The sequence below is a fragment of the Carassius gibelio genome, chromosome A21, assembly GCF_023724105.1.
Source record: "Carassius gibelio isolate Cgi1373 ecotype wild population from Czech Republic chromosome A21, carGib1.2-hapl.c, whole genome shotgun sequence".
Lineage (NCBI taxonomy): Eukaryota > Metazoa > Chordata > Actinopteri > Cypriniformes > Cyprinidae > Carassius > Carassius gibelio.
The window spans coordinates 16,131,978-16,152,075 of record NC_068391.1 but is presented as its reverse complement, the minus strand read 5'-3'; the positions used below and the strand labels follow the sequence as shown (position 1 = coordinate 16,152,075).

The following is a 20,098-nucleotide window of genomic DNA, read 5'->3' as shown; positions in this document are numbered from 1 at the left end:
GTGGTGATGAGGCTCCATTTCCTTCAGGTGTTCCCCATCACACGCCGCCAGCCCTGACTCGTCCAGCGCCCCTCCTCTCACACACCCACTCCAGTCGGGAGCCTGGTGAAGGGCGGCGATTTAGGACGGGGTGCCGGTGACAATCAGGGAGGAGGCAGCTGACTCGTCACATTCCCCCTCCCAAGCAACATCCCCGTCATCAGGGCGCCGCCCACACGGGAGTGATACCATCCTCAACCAGGCTCCAAACGGTTGGAGTGGGCGGGGATTCCTCTCCGGGGCTGTCCTCCCTCTCGCAGCGCACTGGAACAGGGACAGAGAAACCGTGTTTTAGTGACAGCCTCAACCAACCACAGGGTAAAATGATGATAACAGAAGTCACTTACCCCTTTTGTGGCTGGGAGGCTGTCCCCAGTCTTCCTCCGTCCCAGTCCGGGTTCTCACGAACGGTTGCAAGCCAGAGGGAGTGACGTCACCAGATGTTTCCCAACTGCGCTGTCTAGGCTCCACCTTGCCTGCATTCTCCACCAGTGTCACGGGAGGAGCACAAAACAGACACAGTGGGTGTGGCGTCAGGCCTCGGAGAGGCTTTTTTTTTACAGAAAATCAAATAAAACAGGGGATAAAAGGTGGCCAAAGGGGAAGAGTGTCCAAAAATAACAGGGAATCTGGTGTCCTCATCGTGCTGCAGGGTTCGTGTGGGTCGGGCAGTGTTCATGGAGGAAGGGTCCAGGTAAGGGGCGGAGTCCATCTCGTCCTCCATGTACGAGTCCATCTCGTCCTCCATGGTTAGTGGTAAGTTCGGTTCCTCCTCAACCTTCTGTATCAACCCCACTAACCATATGTGTGAATCTGAGATTTAGAGGTCTCGATGTTGAAGCCACCACCATTGTTGACTCCGGATTGGCTGGCAATTTAATTTCAGGGACTCACCACCTCCAAAGGACCCGAACCACAAAACCATTCTCCATCTATGCACTGACTGGTGAGATGATCAATAAAGGGTACGTGACATCACAGATAGGACCAATCACCCTCTGTGTTGAACATACCCACCAAGAACAATTCACTCCGTTCATTCTCACAAATAGCCGAGCTGAACTGATTTTAGGCCGCCCTTGGCTTATTCTACATCAGCCCACAATAGACTGAACCACAGGAAAAATACTACAGTGGGGTTGTAACTGCCATGTCATCAAGAAATCATGTCCCATACAATCCATTGATGACCATCCTGTTTCCATGTCAGTAAATTCCACATCGGTTGAGAGTCCCAAAGAGAAACTGTCTGTCAATGTCCCATCTTATTAAGCCTCTTTTGCAGACGTTTTCAGCCCCATAGCAGCCTCCAAGCAACCACCACAACGACCCTGGGACTGCGCTATCAACTTAGTTCCTAGAGAGACCATTCCCAAGGGTCGAATTTACTCATTGTCCATCCCAGAACAGAACGCCATGAAAGAATATGTAGGAGAAGCTTTGAAACAGGGATACATCTGACCGTCCACTTGAATATTGAATATTCACCAAAATAGACTTACGGAGTGCATACAACCTGGTCAGAATTCGGAAGGGAGAAGAGTGGAAAACAGCTTTCATCACCCCCGCAGGACACTACGAAAACTTAGTAATGCTGTATGGTCTAGTAAACGCCCCCTCAGTATTCCAAAGCTTCATGGATGAGGTCCTCCACGAGTTCCTGAACCATTTTGCCTTTGTCTACATAGATGACATACTCATTTACTCTCTCAATTAAGAAGATCACCAGTGTAATGTCTCCCAAGTGCTCCAATGACTCAGAGAGTTCTCCTTATTTGTAAAAGCTGAAAAATGCATCTTTCATCAAACTTCTATCGAATTCCTGCGATATCAAATCAGTTAAAAAGGGGTGAAAATGGATGGAAAGCACAGGTGATCATTTCGTGGCCGACCCCCAAATCTATAAAAAAAACTTCTGAGATTCCTGGGCTTCGCAAACTTTTATCGCCTCTTCATCGACTGGTATAGTATGATGACCGCACCACTGACGTCTCTCCTAAAAGGGAAACCAAAGACACTTCAGTGGAACCCCAAAGCTGAGCAGGCCTTCCAAAAATTAAAAACTGCCTTCACAAAAGCTCCATTGCTCCAACACCCAGACCCAGAGAAAATATTAATCTTGGAAGTGGTCACCTCCACAACAGGTGTCAGTGCCATCCTGTCCCATTACTCAGAGAACGTGGCCAATCCTATGCCATGTGCCTTCTTCTCTAAGAAATTACGAGAGAAATTACGAAATTGGCAATCGAGAACTCCTTGCGGTAAAACTTGCTCTGGAAGAGGGGAGAAACTGGTTGGAGGGGGCCAGACAACCATTTCTTGTGCTAACACAAGAATCTCCAATACCTGAAAGAAGCCAAGAGACTAAATCCTCGTCAGGACAGGTGGGCCTTATTCTTTACCATGTTTCATTTCCAAATAGCTCACAGTCCTGGATCCAAGAACACGAGAGCCGATACTTTATCCCGCCTCCACACCCTTGAGGAGACCCCAGAAGAACCAGAGCCCATCTTGCCCGCTAAGTTATTTGTCAACCCCATCCAGTGGGATCTAGATGAAGTTCTCCGTGAACAATCACGTACCTGTCTCTGCTTCCTCTGTAGACCTGGGCCCTGATGGCAACCCCCTGTTACCACCCATTGGCGCTGAGCCCATCTTCACAGTGAGGGAAATTCTGGACTCCCGACGGCTTGGTGGGCGGATAGAATATCTAGTGGACTGGGAGGATTATGTTCCAGAAGAAAGATGTTGGGTACCTCGTCAAGATATCCTTGACCCCAACCTGCTTACTGAGTTCCATGCCCAGCATCCTGAAAGACCCGCTTTGCGACCCCGAAGCAGCCAATCCACAACGCTCACGCTCTCCTGAGTTCAAATCACCCACACTTGCTCCGCATTAACGATCTCATCAAGGCACTATAAAACACTCACCTCAACTCCACTTCACCGTCAAGCCTCCAACAGGAACAGACCATACACTGTTGTCTCCTGAGACTCTGGTGCATCACGACCAACCAGACGTAAAGTATACTCACCCTTTTGAAACACTAGTCCTTGTTCTACTGCCCCCAGAACCCTGGAGCATTCTCTTGCTACCTGTGATTCAACGATCTCTTTAGTCTCCTGTGTTTATCCCGAGCTGGAAATAACTTTGGCATCTGTAAGGAAAGAGAACGAGTATGAGCAATCTGTGACTGTGGCTTTGACATTCCTGAAACGAAAGTACTCACCTGTCTACGATCCAGTACCCTGTGATCATCACATTGCCTGCACTTGAAACACAAAGTATTCACCGTGCACTTGAATCACAAAATAAACACTGTGCTATGAATTCACCTACCTTTGTCTCCTGTGCATATCCTGACACATTAAAGGCCTTATAGGTAAGTAATAATATTTTGTAACTAATACTCATAGGTAGCCAGTGCAGAGACTGTTAAATTAGAACAAAATATTCTGAACAGCTGTAAGGAGACTTTTGAAATTGTATTTTTATTTGCACTCTAGCATGATTCCACAAACCATTTGTAACAGTCTATAATTGGTACCAAACATTGGTATTGGCATTGGTGCCAGTGATTCATTTAAACCGTTTTTATTTCCACTCTAGATTGACCCTTTTTTACGCAAGGCCATGTATGACTGAAAAAAAATTAATGCATTATAGGATATTACAGGCTGCTGTCAAAAATGTCTTCCGGTCAGATGTTAAGCAAAAGAAATTCTGAATTGGATGTGGATTGATGACCCTTTTCCAGGATCCAGACATAGTCTGTGTCACAACTTCTTGTCAGCCAGATGATCCATAGAAATAATGACCAATTGTCTTTGTTTTTCATGTGTTAGAAATTGGAACCAAGGTATCTAAATAGTTGAACGTTGACCCATGTAACCGCTATGGCACGGTACGAAATTGCAATTTTCTAAAAGGTAATTTACACAAAGTACTATAATCACATCACATCTATAAAGATAATAACACAGAGGAACTATATAGTTTGACACTTTCAGAATGCGTTTTTTTTTTTCAGCTGATGAACTATAAGAAACATTGACAACCAATCAGAATCAACCTGACTTTAAAGAGCTTGAATATTTAAAGAGGCTGACAATATAACTATACCTCACACACTGTTATCCCCAATTAGTGTGTGTGTGTGTCTATATATATATATATATATATATATATATATATATATATATATAGAGAGAGAGAGAGAGAGAGAGAGAGAGAGAGAGAGAGAGAGAGAGAATGCTGTTCCTTCTCTGATGACATCAGTTTGACAGCTTGGGTAGAACATCCTTATCCACATCTTATATCTTATGTGCGATGTCTGGGAGGTGCGCTAAAATAAAACCCCACCCTAATATTCTGTTTCACTCTGAAAAAAATCACAATACTGAAATAATGTCTGTCAACTTCCGTTTTACACAGAATATAACAGGTTTCCCCAAACAAAAGTAGTCAAACCTCGATTTCTCTCAGAATTTTGTCTGAAAATGAAAGCAAATGTCCCTCCATTAAAAGTGCAGGCAACCATTATTTAGAATATCAAAAAAGGTCCTAAAGGCATTATTTAAGTAATCAAGTGGTTTAATCTAAGCTTTGTGAAGAGATATGAACACTGTATGTGTTTATATGCAAATAAAAGCCATTAATTAAATCTGTTCATCATATAAAGCCATCAAGTCTTGAATTAAACTGCTTGATTTAAATGGATAATTTTAGTAACGCCTTTATTAATTTTTTGGATCTTCTATGTTTTGGTTACTTGGACTTTGAGTAAATGATGGCAGAATTTAAATTTTTGAGTAAAACCTCTTTAAACCCAGTTCCTGTTTGTAACTATAATCTGAACATGGAGAGGAACACATTAACCTCACAGTGTCCTCACAATCACTTTCATGTTTCATGTCACCTTCTACAGCAAAGGATGGAGCTCAGGGATCATTGGTGCAGGGGCTGTTGTGGAGCTCAGTGTGGCAGTTGCGTGCTGTGAGGTCTAAACCCCAGCTAAGTGTGAAGTGAGTGGGAGGTTCACCGTGAGTTTGAGCCTCAGTTTTCCAGCAGGGGCACAAGCTGTTGCTGCAGCTAAAGCTAGTTTGTAGCAGGAAGCCTGAAATTAGCAGCAGACTCCTACTCAATGGGGATTAGCGCAATATACAAGGAGATTATTTGGGATCGTGGATAACTAAGTTGTGTCTTTAAAGGTGAAGTATGTTATTCAAATTTTTTTTCTCCTATCCCAAGATTAAGGTGCTATAAGTAAGCCATTAAAAGGCTGATTTTCCCTGAAAAGTGAATACATTGTTACTCTGCATTGCTTTCAAAACATTGTTATGTTTTTTAAGTCTTCTTTGATTGATCTGCCCAGGCTGACATAGCAACATCGACTACAATTGTGTTTGTTTGGGGGTGAGACTATCTGTCTGGTTGACCAATAATGTATGAGGTGTGTTCTGGGAAACCTTTTGGTAACGATAATTATTTTTGCAATTCCATTCGGTGACGCAGTTGTCTCTGAAATTACTAAATGGACATTTCAGACTCAGCAGTCATAGTTATGGGAAGCCTCCTGAAGTTTCGTTTTACAAATTTATTCAGCTGCTGAAATATGAGATGGTTTGTATTATTCTTTTGTAATGATGACATTACTCCAGCTAACGACTCCCCATTATACAGAAACATCTGGAAAACTGAATGAAAAAGTAAAAAATCAAATTTGAATCAGTCAGATTGCTGCTTGCTTGGCTTCTTGACTGAAGTCACCCACACATACATGGATGTTTGCGTTACTCTTTGTTAGAAATAGGTCAAGATAGTCAACTAGTCAAACTTAAATTCAGCAGTTGTGGTTGTCAGATATTCACTGTGAAAAAATACAGTGACAGTGTATCCGGTTTTAGAGAATGAAGTATTGGTAACTGTATACCTTACAATTTATAACCATATTTTCTTAAGCAATATAATGTCAATATACCAAGCTACTTTAACTAACCAAATCTGCATTTTACCTTACAAAATTACCAATAACCACCATAACAATACAGGTGATATAACAGAAAGCCACATGATGAATCAGAGTCCATCATAAGTGGCCTGCTCATAAAACATAAAATGTATAGACGGTGTACAGGATTATAGGTACAATACAAAATAAGACAAAATACTAATAGGATAACACACATGACACTAAAAGAATGCAATAAACATTAATTGAATAACCTGAAACACAAAAAAAAATGTTGCACAAAACACTCTGATGTACATTATCGTAAACAAAAATCTAATAAACTTTTTTTTAAACAATGTATATTTTCAGTTTTTCACAGTAATGTATGTGAAAAATTCATCCAAAACCCATAAATTGTATGGTATTTTCAATGTTGAACCTTTTAAAGTTTTCACAATAAAATACATGGTAAGGTAAGTCTTTTTTGGTAAAAATGACATGGTTTACAGAGTTTGTTAAATAGTTCATACAGGAAACTCTCCTGGTAAAACCTTATATTTAAATTAATCACTACTACAGCTGTACAAATGCACTCTTTTGCTATTGTGTTGTACTTCAACTCTCAAACCTTTACATATTTTTTGCATTCCTTTGTTGGATCCAAAATCATCTAATTCAATTCTTTCTTATTAACCAGTCAAATACAGTGCAGCAATCGGATTGTGGAAGTAAAAATCCCACTGACATTCTAATCTTCCAAGACAGAGCTACCATAAGATCTGATGTGAAGTGATGATATATTGCTCAACTTATGTGTATAATAGACATATTTATGATAAAGAACAGTGCCTTAAGTCCTCCAATCAAAGGTGGTTGTAACTATAGAAACCCTGCAAAAAATTATTATAAAAATCTCAAAAGTAAACTCTCACTCCCATTAGGCACTCAAAATGAAGAAATCCAAACTCCCTAATTTCTCAAACAACAAATAATTGTATAAATTAGACTTTTTTTTATAAACTTTATGCTCGTAATTCATGTCTCAGTATTATTCCATTGTGTTGGATAATATTTGATATTTAGATCTTCAAAACGGTACATTAAAAAAACATACAAAAAAATATCACATTATTATTCACACAGTGCTTCGTGAACAGCAGAGTTCTTTTTTGCATGCTATTGTGCATGGCTTTCTTAACACTGACTTCTTTAACGGGACTCCAGCAGTCATCCTCTGTGCCGATACAATTCTTTCTCCCCACCTTTGATGAAACTAAGTGTACATTAGTCTGATTCAAGATCCGACCGATAGCCTTTAATCTTCTGAACATTCTCTTTTGATGTCAGGTTTGTTAGAGACAAGAGTCTCAAGTGACCTCTGAGTTCTCAAATGAATTGGGGTGGGGGGAGGGGGATTGGAGGGGGGGGGGGGGGGGGGGGGGGCATATGTCAGACTTAAGCAGCAGGCCTTGGTGGCACTTTGTGCCATTTGTGTGTGTGTGTGTGTCATCGTTCCATGGCGGAGGATGAAAGGGGAGCTCTAGTCAGGTGGGGTTGCTCCAGAAATCTCCTGGCACCTGTCACCTGGGAATATTTCAGAGTGCTTTGATGATGTCATTAACATTCCACCAGCAACGCTCTCCAAAACATAAAGTGTTGGAGAAAAAAAAAGGAAATAAACATTTTGCAAATTCGAGACCGCACAGCTCAGTGTGCTAAAGTAACAGGGCGATTTAGAGGTACAAATGAAATCACTCTAGAGCTTTGGGCATGGGATTGACTTGGAGTTGCCTTCCAGATGGATGACAGCTCTCATTTCTGGAAGGGCCTCTGCGTTTTCATTGTGAACCTCGACTTAAGAGTCTTGTGATGTGGCAGCTGTGAAAGAGAGAGCAGGAGAGTGGTCTGGCCTGCTTCAGAGTAGTCTCCTGATACCTTAAACACACGCCTCTCCTTCCTGTGGAGGGAATAACAAAGACTGGCCTGACACACGTGTTCAGGGAGGACTGGACAGGGAATCACAAGCTAAATAAGGAGTTCCTCCCTACAGCTGTACTTACTTGAACTCACTGTGAGAAGCTCAAATCTGAATTCTTCAAATTATTGGGTGACATCGAGATTTGGATTTGTTGGTTCGTGGAGATAAAGAGGTGTTTCCCTTATTGCTCGTTTTCTTGCTCTCCCTCTGGCCCAGTTGTGCTGAATGTGTGCTATAGTGTTGTTTTAAAGTGATATTTCTTGTCAGAGGTTCCTACAGAGTAAATTGGCTTTGAACACTGCAAAAATCTGTTTTTCATCTGTATTTTTGCTTTGTTTTAAATTTAATTTTACTTGAGAAGTACACTAACACTATTTTCGTATGCCATTTCCATTTATTTTTTCTAGTTTTAAAGGAATAATTCGCCCAAAATGTAAAATTCTACAATAGTATACACTATTGTAGTAATGTATTTTTTTTATTATTACTATAAATAAATAAAATACATTTCAACTCAATTAAATGAGCCATAGCAAAACCTCATTGGACTGGAGTGTGGGAATTAGAAACAAACATTACAGTTTTTTTACGATTGCTTACACACTCAAATTTAAAATAAGACACAGCTAGTAAAACCTTAAACTCAAAGAGCAAAACTTCATCCCAGATCTGCACAACTGTAAGCACATTCTCAGCCTCACACTTTTTCCAAAACACACCTTTTGCAAAACACTAAACACGCTTCTCTACGCCATTTCAAGACACTGCTTTCCAAAATACTACACATATGAACCTATTGAACAGACACACGGCCATTAGATGTGCAGACACTTAGGTGCTTAATTGTAAATTCAACAATCAAGGTGTACGCACTATATTAAAAGTAAACAGGTCTTCAACAAAAATGAAAGGCAGTGGTGCAGGAAGAGGAATATGGAGAAGCATCTTTGGCCAGAGAACTCTTTTGAATGTCCCGGGTCAACATGGTGGTAACATCACAATATATGCTGCAATCACGCAGAATGGTGTTCTCCACTGACATGCAAAAATAGGTCCTTACAACACAGACACATTTTAAGACAGACTAAGCAGCGGACCGACTAGGTGTCTGGTCCCATTATTCCAGTACCTCCCACAACAATCCCTTCCTTTCCTTTTCCCATTCTGCATGACAGTGGAAGGTTTATGAACTCTGAACATATGTTATACCCCTCACTCAAGCAATGGAGGAGGCCTGTGACCTAAAGATTTTACAATGTGGTGAGAAACAGGGGAAAACAAGACTTAAAAAGAAAATACTTATCAAAAAGACAAAAAACGACAAAGGTAAGTTAGACCACAAAGCCTATAGAAAGCCATTGAATGAGTGGAGCCCAGTTTCCTTCTTAATACCTAGAAATATGGTATCCCCTTCAACCATATTTGAGTTTGGTTTTTGCTGAGCTTTTGATTTGATTCATCTGATTAAAGGAAATGTGAAGGCTTAACCTTGTTTAACTATGTAAATGGAAATGTGAGGTGGGAGTATCAGTTTTTCCTTTTGCTTAAGAAAGAGAAAAGGAAAAGACAATGAATTCTTGGCAGCTGATGAAGTGGCAAAGAGCCTGTAACATGAGATCATGGCGTCAGTTTAACCATAGGTCCATTGATAGAAAAGGTTTTCAGTGAGAGCTGACACTGAAAAGTTTTGAAAATTACAGTACTGTGTGAAAAAAGTTATAAGGTTATGAGGCTTTAAATAGGTTATTATTATTTGGCTGGGTGTCTTAATGCTCTTAGGAAGCTTGGCTGGAATTGAAAGCACTGGTTTTTGATCCAGACAGGAAAAAATGTGTGCATGCGTGTGAGGTCTGGCCTGATTCATATAGAGTGAGTGTGTGTGCACATGTGTGCAAATACTTTCCAGTACTTAGCATCCACCATCATTGCTTCATCACATCAACATTCCTGCTAAACCTTTAGGCATAATTGCGGAATTCTGGCTCTTTTTTCATCATCTGTCATTCTTTAATAGATCCAAAACCAAAAATCTGTGAAGTCGTCCAGAGCTCTTCCTCCTCTCTGAGAGCTGCTCATATTCCCTGACAGTTGTTTAGAGAGAAGACGAGACGTCTGTATGAAATACAGGCCAGCCATTGCTGTGAAAAAGCAGTAGGTTTGGCATGGGGAACTTGGTTGTCTTTGCCTGGCTCAGGAGATCAAATGATCAGAAGGAACATGTAAGGCTGTGTCTGTCTCTGTGGAATCGCTATTCCACTTCACTGTGTGTCTGATCACGCACACTCAGGTTTCTACTTTAAATCACAATTCAATAATCCTTAAGTAATCTGACCTGAATCATTGAACTGGTGCAATTCGCCACATGAGCACCAGGGTCGGCACCAGAGCGCACAAAGTGAGGGGGCATGCACAATTTTTGGGGAGGAGGCTGCAGGAAAAACAATGTTTTTGAAAGTAATTTTCAGATGCATCAAAAAAAAAAAAATTGGAATACACAAACATGCAACTTTTAAATAAAAGAATCTGATATGTACAATTTAACAACATAAAGCCTAGTTTCATTTATGAACTGGATGTTTGTCAACGATTTTCAACGGCCGGAGATTCCCATGTTTACACCTCCGTAAAATAACCTACTGGAAGCTCTGTAGGTTATGCTGTATAGGCCTATAGCTACAAATATAAAAATTACGAAAACACAATAACATTTTACATTACTTCTATTTCTGAAAAAAAAAAGAAAAAAGAATGTGTCAGATTCTCTCCCCATGTTTCGTATGTTTGATTTCTTTCCATGTCCCCCCCCCCCCCCACCCTATTGTGTTAATTTGCCCCAGGTGTTTCTATGTTGTTTCATTAGTTCCAGCTGTTCCTCGTCCTCTCGTTTGTCTAGTCTTGTGTATAAATAGTGATTCCAGTTTAGAGTTCCTTTGTCAACGTTTACATATCTTCCTAAATGTCTTTTGAGATCCCGTGTTTCCCCGTTGTGATTATATTAAAATTCCATGTTGAAGAAATCTCCAGCGTCTCCATGCTCCCCGCCTCATCCAGTGTCTGGAGAGCCTCTGATCCCAATCCGGGGCCCATCTGCCGGAAGTTCACGAGTCAAGTCAGCTGCAAAGTCAAGCCCGCCACCGTCCGCAGCTTACCCAGCCTGCCGCCCGTTAATGTGGAGGGCCAAAAGGACATTAATATTGCAAGCCCAACAAACATTAATGTTGCAAGCCTGCCAACCCCAGAGCTCATTTCAGTGCCTGCTCCTCCAGAGTTTGCTCTAGTGTTGGCCCAGACCACAACTTTTCCCCCCGATCCAGAAGAGGAAACTAGGGGTGAGGAGAAGGGTGTCTGCCTAGGCCATGGAGCTCGCTGTTCCGCCATGGCCTCCCGAGTCCCCAGATCCGCCACGGTGCCCTGACGGACCTCCAGAGCACCCTCCCCTTTGGATAATATTGGATCATGATTATATAAAAATTCCATGTTGAAGAATTCTCAAGCGTCTCCATGCAATTCGCCTCGTGTAGCTTGACAGAATGTAGGCCTAGTAATTGATGTCATATACACAAGCCTGATTTTTGTTTTAATTCTCCATCGTACATCCAAAAAAAAACAAAAAAACATTTGCAATCAAGACTGAAAAATCAACAATGTTGAAGTCAGAAGTGAATGTAAACCAGATCTGACCCAGACTCAAATTTGTTAACCCACAGTAAAAATTTGTAACTGATTCATTTTTGTATTGCATATTTTCTTTTTCTGCATGCTTTTAAAAAAACATTAATACATTTTTAGTTCATTTTTTTTTTTCGGAGCAAATAATGTAAAAAAAGATAAGTCTCGTATAAGTTGCGTTTTTCAGAAAATAATAACGGTAGGCCTAATAATGTTATAATGTACCAACATAATGAACACTATATGATATCTTAGTTCCCCTCACTTTACGCCAAATTCATTTAATTCAAGTTTATTTGTATAGCGCTTTTTACAATACAAATCGGTACAAAGCAACTTTACAGAAAATTAAGTTTCTACAATATTTAGTAATAGCTTATAAGTGGTGACTGTCAGTTTGTGCACGTATGACAGGATTTGTAGAAAAATTAATACAAGACGTAGTCAACCAGACGATGAACATTATTAATATTATTAATAATTAATAATTATTATATGATGCAGTCACACTTGTAGCAATATTTGTTAGTTCTGTTTGTTGATTCAGGGTTGGCATCATCTGGGGTCCTCTGAGGGTCAGAGTCATCTCATCTCAGGTGTTCTGGATCCAGACTGGAGCTTGTGTAAATCCTAGTTAACACGGGATGCAAATCCTGTGGCAAAACATAATAAAATAGATATGTTTAGCTGCTGATCCAACAAAGTAAAATTAATTTGTTTAACCCAATCTAAAGAATAAAAATGCGCATTTAATCAGATGCAACTACGCTCACAATTTATGATACATTATTCGAATGCTTGGAGAAAGAGATGCGTTTTTAATCTAGATTTAAACAGAGAGAGTGTGTCTGAACCCCGAACATTATCAGTATATTATTAAGAGTTAAGGAGCCAAATGTGAAAAATCTCTACCTCCTTTAGTGGACTTTGCTATCCTAGGAACTACCAAAAGTCCAGCGTTTTGTGACCTTAGGGAGCGTGATGGATTTTAACGTGGTATAAGGCTAGTTAGGTACACAGGAGTTAAACCATTTAGGGCCTTATAGGTAAGTAATGATAATTTGTAACTGATACGGAACTTAATACTTAGCCAGTGCAGAGACTGTAAAATTGGGGTAATATGATCATATTTTCTTGACCTAGTAAGGACTCTAGCTGCTGCATTTTGGATTTTGTTTATTGAATCCAAATCCTTTAATTTTAACTGCATCAGAACAGAACAGAACAATAGTTAAAAATATATAATTCTATTGCATAAATATAATTGCAGTATATAATAATATGGACTTAGCAAAAAAACAAGCCAAAACTAATTAATTTAAAACAAAACATAAGGTAAAGTTGGGCTTACATCATAGGCACAAATCCAAATGTGTCCATATTATTAAAAACATGCCACAGTGGAGTGCAGTATGCAGTAGTGTGCACTTGAGGCGCTGGCATGATCAAGCAGCTGAAACATAAAATAGATTACTCTGTCATTTTTGGTCATACAGTAAAGGCATTATTTGAAAAGTGCAAAGTTTTAGCAGTTTGAAAATTCAAAAATAACAGCAAAGTTAATAAGAATTCTTTCTGAAGGCAGTACCTTTCTTATTTCGCTCTGCGTAACCTAAACTTTATTTTTATTTTTTGCTAAGAACGAACTGACATTTTAACCTTTGATCTGTTTATTTAACACCCTGGGAGACCTTCCCAGGGCAGTACCCTGCCTCACAGACTAATATCAGGGCACCAACTACAGAGATGGCACCAGAGGTGAGGGGGAACTCAACATCTGGTCTGGACATTTGAATAATCTGAATGTAAGCCCTTTAAGATATTAAAACTTAAAAAGAGTGCCATATCCAATAGTAGAGACCGATTTAAGATACAGTAGATCACAGGGAAGCACAATTGATTCTGTTGTCCCAACAAAACCACACATGAGGAAGCTCATCATCATAAGTCTGACTGATCTTGAGTCTTCAGTAAGCTTAGTGTTGCTCAAACACCTCATACTGTGGGTGCCTTGGCTTTGCTTAAAATTAAATAAATGAAAACACTGCAAATGTTCTGTGTGAATGAAAACACAGGTGGCTGCTTTGTACAGCAGATCTCCTTACAGGTCTTAGTGAAACAAATCTTGTTTAAAAACAAGGTTAATATTCAATTTTCTTATAACCAATTCATGTCTGGAAACCACCCAAATCCGATCTTGATTGAAACCTAAACCTTAGCTGCTCTTCTTTCTCCCAAGGCAAGTATTGTATAACAGTCATCAGGAACTATGGAAAAACTGCTCTCATCTGGGATCCAGAGGACCAAAAGCATACGCAGCTGGTCTTCTGTGTACTATATTCCATGACTGACAGTCTAGTTTATCATATGCTACTCTTTCAAAGAGTTCTAATATACCTGGAGAGTGAGCTATCAGTTAGCATTTCCATTCATCCCAATAGCATTTGCTAAGGTATAGGTACTGCTATCAAACAAGTACAAACAATTGTTTTGTGATTTGCATTCCACTTAAAAAATATTTTGCTTGCACCTTTCAATGGCTGTCAGTTGGAAAAGCATGATTTTTGTCTGTGTATTGTTGCAGTTACATGCTAATGGTGTGTTTTAAGTCCTGGGAAGTTGTACAGTAATTATGACACTGAGTACTGTACGTTAAAGTCAGTTTGGTGTGAGCAAGAAGCCATTCTAACCTTTCTACCAATACTTTTTTTTTTTTTTTTACTCTAAAATTATGAATAAGGAATGTGCATCGAAAGTGTTTTTGCTTTTTAGTTGAAATTGTAAAATACTGTCATATTGTAAATATGCAACTAAGCTGGTTTTATTGTGAATGACAAATTTACCAACAAGATGCTGCATCTGACACATCCCACTCGTAATCACCACAGTGACGCTCATGTGCGTTCAGCTCATAAATATGATCTCTCCAGCATGATTTGAAAGCACCATAACTGCTGAAGCTAAAGTGGCAATTTTTTTTTTTAGCTGAAGCTGCTTTTTTAACAGAGTTAAAAAAGGGATAGTAAATTATGGTTATAGCTTATAATGAGCTGTTATATTAACATCTTGTTCATTTGTCATATTCCACACTCTGACAATATCCCCGTGATGGATTGGACAGGACAGTCCAATATGTTAAGTGTAGCAATCTGTCCATCGTCATTAATGTCATTACACCCAGCCACCTAACCTTTTCTCTTTTATCATATGTAACATTTTTTTTACACTATATTAACAGCTTCCTAATAGCCTTCTGTGTTATGTCAGAGTCTGGCTTCTCAAGGGCCTCAAGCTGGAGAAGAACTGCACTGCACTTTCTTTCTCTTGGACTCAGCTCTGACTGTAATCTTTAATCTCTCTCTCTTTCTTTCTCTCTCTCTCTCTGTTTGTCTTTCCATGTGTGTGTGTCCTCTGTCTTACACACTAACTTTTTGTCTCAACTTCATCTTGGTTAGTTTGAATGCTAGTTAGACTGTTTCCAGGGAGTATGCAATACATTTCTTTTGTCTCTTAAGATCCTTTCTTTTTAGCACTTGAAAGTGAAAGTGAAGTGACATTCAGCCAAGTATGGTGACCCATACTCAGAATTTGTGCTCTGCATTTAACCCATCCGAAGTGCACACACACAGAGCAGTGAACACACACCTGGAGCAGTGGGCAGCCATTTATGCTGCAGCGCCCGGGGAGCAGTTGGGGGTTCGATGCCTTGCTCAAGGGCACCTAAGTCGTGGTATTGAAGGTGGAGAGAGAACTGTACATGCACTCTCCCCACCCACAATTCCTGCCGGCCCAGGACTCAAACTCACAACCTTTTGATTGGGAGTCCGACTCTCTAACCATTAGGCCACGACTTCCCACTTAATGCTAATGCAATGTTATAGGAAGCCTTTTTAATCAATCCAAGAATGCATTGTGACAAAGTGAAAAGATAGATCTAAGATGGCTGACAAGGTTGGAGAAATGACACATGCCACAGTGGTAATTGTGTAGATGTGGGACGCCTATCCTGTAGCTTGGTTATTAGGATGAGTGTCTCTCAGTGGACCTCAGTGAGGTCAATGCCAACCGGGACTTGAAAACCTTAGTGATCTGAAACAAAGAGACGACAACCAGAAGGTGCACAGTAATATGCTCATGCTTATAATGGGGAGGGAGGGAGGCTTGCGAGCCATTTGAGCATACTTACAGAACAGTAGTGCCACGTATATATGTCCCGTGTCTAATTAGAGAATGGTAGTGATTGGAACCATTTGACAGCTGACCGCATCAGCTGGTCGCACCTTATGCCTCTGTGGCCTGACTGAACTAACGCTGCACTCCATTACACTTTCGTGACCATTTTTCTTAACACACTTAAGCAAACTTTCTTTTTTTACGTGTACTTTCTAATAATCTCAAATGAAAAGTAGTTGTCATGCTTTAAAGAAGTACACTTATTTTGAGTAACATAAAGCACATGTGAAGTACTTCATTATGATCTTAAAGGGGTCATATGATGCAGTTTCAATTTTCCTTTCTCTTTGGGGTGTTACAAGCTCTTGGTGCATAAAGAAGATCTGTAAAGTTGCAAAGACTACAGTCTCAAATCCAAAAAGATTAAGTTAAGCTAAAACAGCTCATTCTAACATGCCCCCACATGTCTACATCACGATGTGTGAAGATTTACATAACGATGCCCAAATGTTCATGCAAACAAAGAAGGTGTGACTTTTATTCTCGCTGTTGCCGCTGCCGCCATGTTGTGGAGATGCCGTGTTCACTTTGTTTCGCCTTCCAAACCAGGACACAACTAGAAATCAGTGGCTAAGTTGTATTTACAAATCTGCTCCAGAACAGTTCAACCCAAATACTTAGATGTTTGCAGTGCATTTTATGGAGGACAGTTTCCTGAACCTGGGAAAGTAGCCTACAATGCCGTCTACACACAAAGGCTGTTTCTATAAAGTTGGGCAGTTCCAACTTTGCAAGAATAGTCTGGCGCTTCTGACAGCCTGTAAGTATGATATATTTAATCCTTTAACGCGCACAATCACACCGGTGTGATCAGTCTTGGCTGGTTCCTGAAGTGAACAATTTTCACTTTTAGTGTGTCACGTCATCAACTGCTGAATTTAAATCCTCTTTCGGTCTTTGACTGGCACGGAGCCAGTTCGGACACGCTGAGCAATTGTCATATTATCACAAAAATTCAGTTTCATTTCAACCATATAATGCTTATTTAGGTTTCAGACATTTAAATACACATAAGTTATAGTGAAACTAAGCATTATTAAGCTTTTGAAATTAATATAAATGTAAAATAATAATAATAATTATTATTATTATACATTTCCATTTAATTGCTAATTGCAATAGCATGCAATTTTGTGTACTGAATTTCTGTAATAAGTACACTTATTCTCAAGTATGCTTCTTTTACAAAAAGTTTAGGGAGTAAGGCAGCTTGCTAAGTTTGGAGTAGAGCTTTTGTCTTAAATCTCATGATGTTGAAGCAGTTTTTTTTTCTTCTCCACACTGTGATACTTCGGTTCAAATGGGAACTTATAAATTGACACTGATTGTATTTTCTCCTAGGTGTGGATTGGGTGTAAATGAAAAATATTTCTCACTCTTTGAAGTGGAGACAGTAATTTGCTAGGCAGCGGGACACTGAAAAAATACCTTGCATCTTGGCATCAATTCCTGTTAAATTTGACAACAAGAAAATCTAAATGGCCACCTGGAGCCAGGAAAACTTGAAGCGGTATTGGCAATTGTATAGATATGGTTCTCATTGTTTTGTAGCTGTCAGAATCAAACAAATATCAGCTTTATAAGCAATCACACATATACAGTATAGAGTGACCACAGAAGGTTGTGGATTTCTTATTAAACAGGGTGGTTGGCCAGTTTCCACATATTCAAGCACACACAAACACAGATAATGCATCTGAATCTGCTCGTGAACTCTCCCTTGGATATTTTGGCAGACAGTGACACTTCAGATCAACTGAAGTCTGCCCAAGAACAATCTCGCTGATATTGTTCTTTTGGAGGTTTTGTGCTATGTTTCTGTGCTTCAACTGTAACAAAACAGAACATTTTAATATAGATTGTTCATACAAGGCTATTAGAGCCTAACTGTTTGTGCTTGAGTTGGCTGAAAGATAGTTAAGATAAAATATAGTTTTTCCATGAGAAAAGAGGGGCTTTGATATATATGATAGGTTCGATTTCAGATAATGACATCTGGAAAAGTCCAAAAGGACTCCAAATGGAAATAATTATTTAGTTGAAACGCAGACATGTTCGATTGTAGAGTAAAACCCAACTGACTAGCTTTTTAAAGTAGTCACTCAGCCTTAGTTCCTTGCATAACTCGTGAAAATTAGTTTTTTTTGGTAAAATGTCATTGGAAACAATGTTTCAGAAATCAGGAATCATAGTTAATCTGTAATTTCCCCTGATTTACTATTTTGTTCACTCGATATATAAATTGTGTGCACGATTTACTAATTCGTTCACTGAACACAATCGTAAATCGAGGGAATGCAACAGTAATTTTGTGCACGTTTCAGTACACTGAGGGAACGAATTTGTAAATTGTGTGCACAATGTGCATCAGTGCTAGTTTATCAACATAAAAATAAATAATTGAAATCCAATCCACCAAAAATTCAGTCCACACACAGAAATTACAAACTATTTTAACTGATGTTAGTTCAAGTTCAAATTCTTTATTTGTCCCCAATGGAACATTTCTTTGTGCAACAGATAGTATAACAAATCACACACAATCACACATACGATACCAATTTAACTTATTCAAGTGAGTGGACAAACATCCCAAACAGTCTTATAATATTTACAAATATTTTAGACAGAAGTGTTTGTAGTTTGACTGGTATTCCAGTACACTTTACTAAAGCATTTTGATTAACAATACAAACTAATATTTTTACTTTATTAAATTTTTTAAAGCTTGAAATCTTGAAATATATAGAAGTTACATTGTAAGGAATTTTAAGGAGTACATTTTCAATCATAATTTAAAATATATGAAAATATAGAAGAGTTATTTTAAATTATAATATTATTTAATAATAATCCAGCTTTTCTACTTTTAAAAGAATTAAAAAAAACTATCAACCCAAAACATTTTAACTGTAATGTGTGTGTGTGTGTGTGTGTGCGTGTGTGCTCTTGTTTTTGTGACATATCAGGACACAACTCTGTATAATGACATGGGAATGACACAGGTATTACAAGTAGAGGGTGACTTATGAGGACATAACCCATGTCCCCATTTTTTTTTTAAATGCTTATAAATCATACAGAATTAGGTTTTTTTTTGTTTTTTTATTTATTTTTTTTTTTTTTAGAAAGTAAAAATGCACAAATTTTCCTGTGAGGGTTAGGGTAAGGGTTAGTTGTAGGGTTGGTGTAGGGCCATAGAATATACAGTTTCTACAGTATAAAAACCATTACGCCTATGGGATGTCCCCAATTTTCACCAAAACAAACGTGTGTGTGTGTGTGTGTGTGTGTGTGTGTTTCTAAATGTGTTTTATTTCCATCCTTAAGTTTAAACTTAAGTCTTAATATCCTGTGTGATTTTGCTTCTCAAGTAAATTGATATTGTTTTAAAGGTTTTTACTGGTAAACAGAGCAAAAAATACTTACATTGCAGAATCTTTTTTCCCCAGATTTAGGATGTCTGGTAGACCCATTCAGGTCACTAAGAAGAAAAATGCATATTTAATCTCTGGTTACACTGTCATTTTCATTTGCAACAGAGATGGCACAGAGTGTTTTGAGTGGATTTAAGGTTTTGTTTTCACATCAGCACTTTCAGTCGATTTTGACAACGTGCGACAACAGCCCTTCATGCGGTGATGCCGATTTATGCAGTACCCGGGCATTTCCTTTGTAATGAACCCCTCAGGGGATGCAGGAGGGAGTGAGGGAGGTGGCGGGACTGCTAGCTGTGTAATATTTCCAGGGAGACCAAGCTAAATGACTAGCTCAGCTGCCTGCACTTTGCCAGGCTTCAAATTTGTGATGACTGACGGCCCTGTTTGAAGTTCACACCACATCAAGAAGAGGTCTAACCTTGCCTTCAATTCGCACTCTTGTTTGGGCTGTCTAATTGCTATGGATGCATAAGGAAAAGACCCTGCTTTCAGGCAGGGAAAAGTCAATAAGTCGTAGGGACTGTGACATGTCCTACAATCGATTAGACTGGTGTGTCTAAAGCCTTGCAGACTCTCTCTCTTTTGCTTTCGTTACGTTCACAGCGCCCCTGGCAGTGGATGTGGATCATCGCTCAAAGCCAGTGAATCTAGACACAGGGAGGACGGAACATGAGCTGTCAAGTGTATCTGTCAGTGAGTTTGTTCACTCTGGCAGAGAGATTCATATTGATCTTCCCTTTCGGTTTGGATTTCCCTCTTTGCCCTCGTAGACTGTTCTCACAGTC

General features: G+C 39.4%; 1 protein-coding gene across 1 annotated transcript in view; it reads left to right on the top strand.

Annotated features, from left to right (window-relative positions):
* The window catches only part of LOC127941719 (A disintegrin and metalloproteinase with thrombospondin motifs 2), a 76,793-nt gene that overhangs the window by 9,056 nt on the left and 47,639 nt on the right, over positions 1-20,098 (top strand). The window lies entirely within an intron of this gene.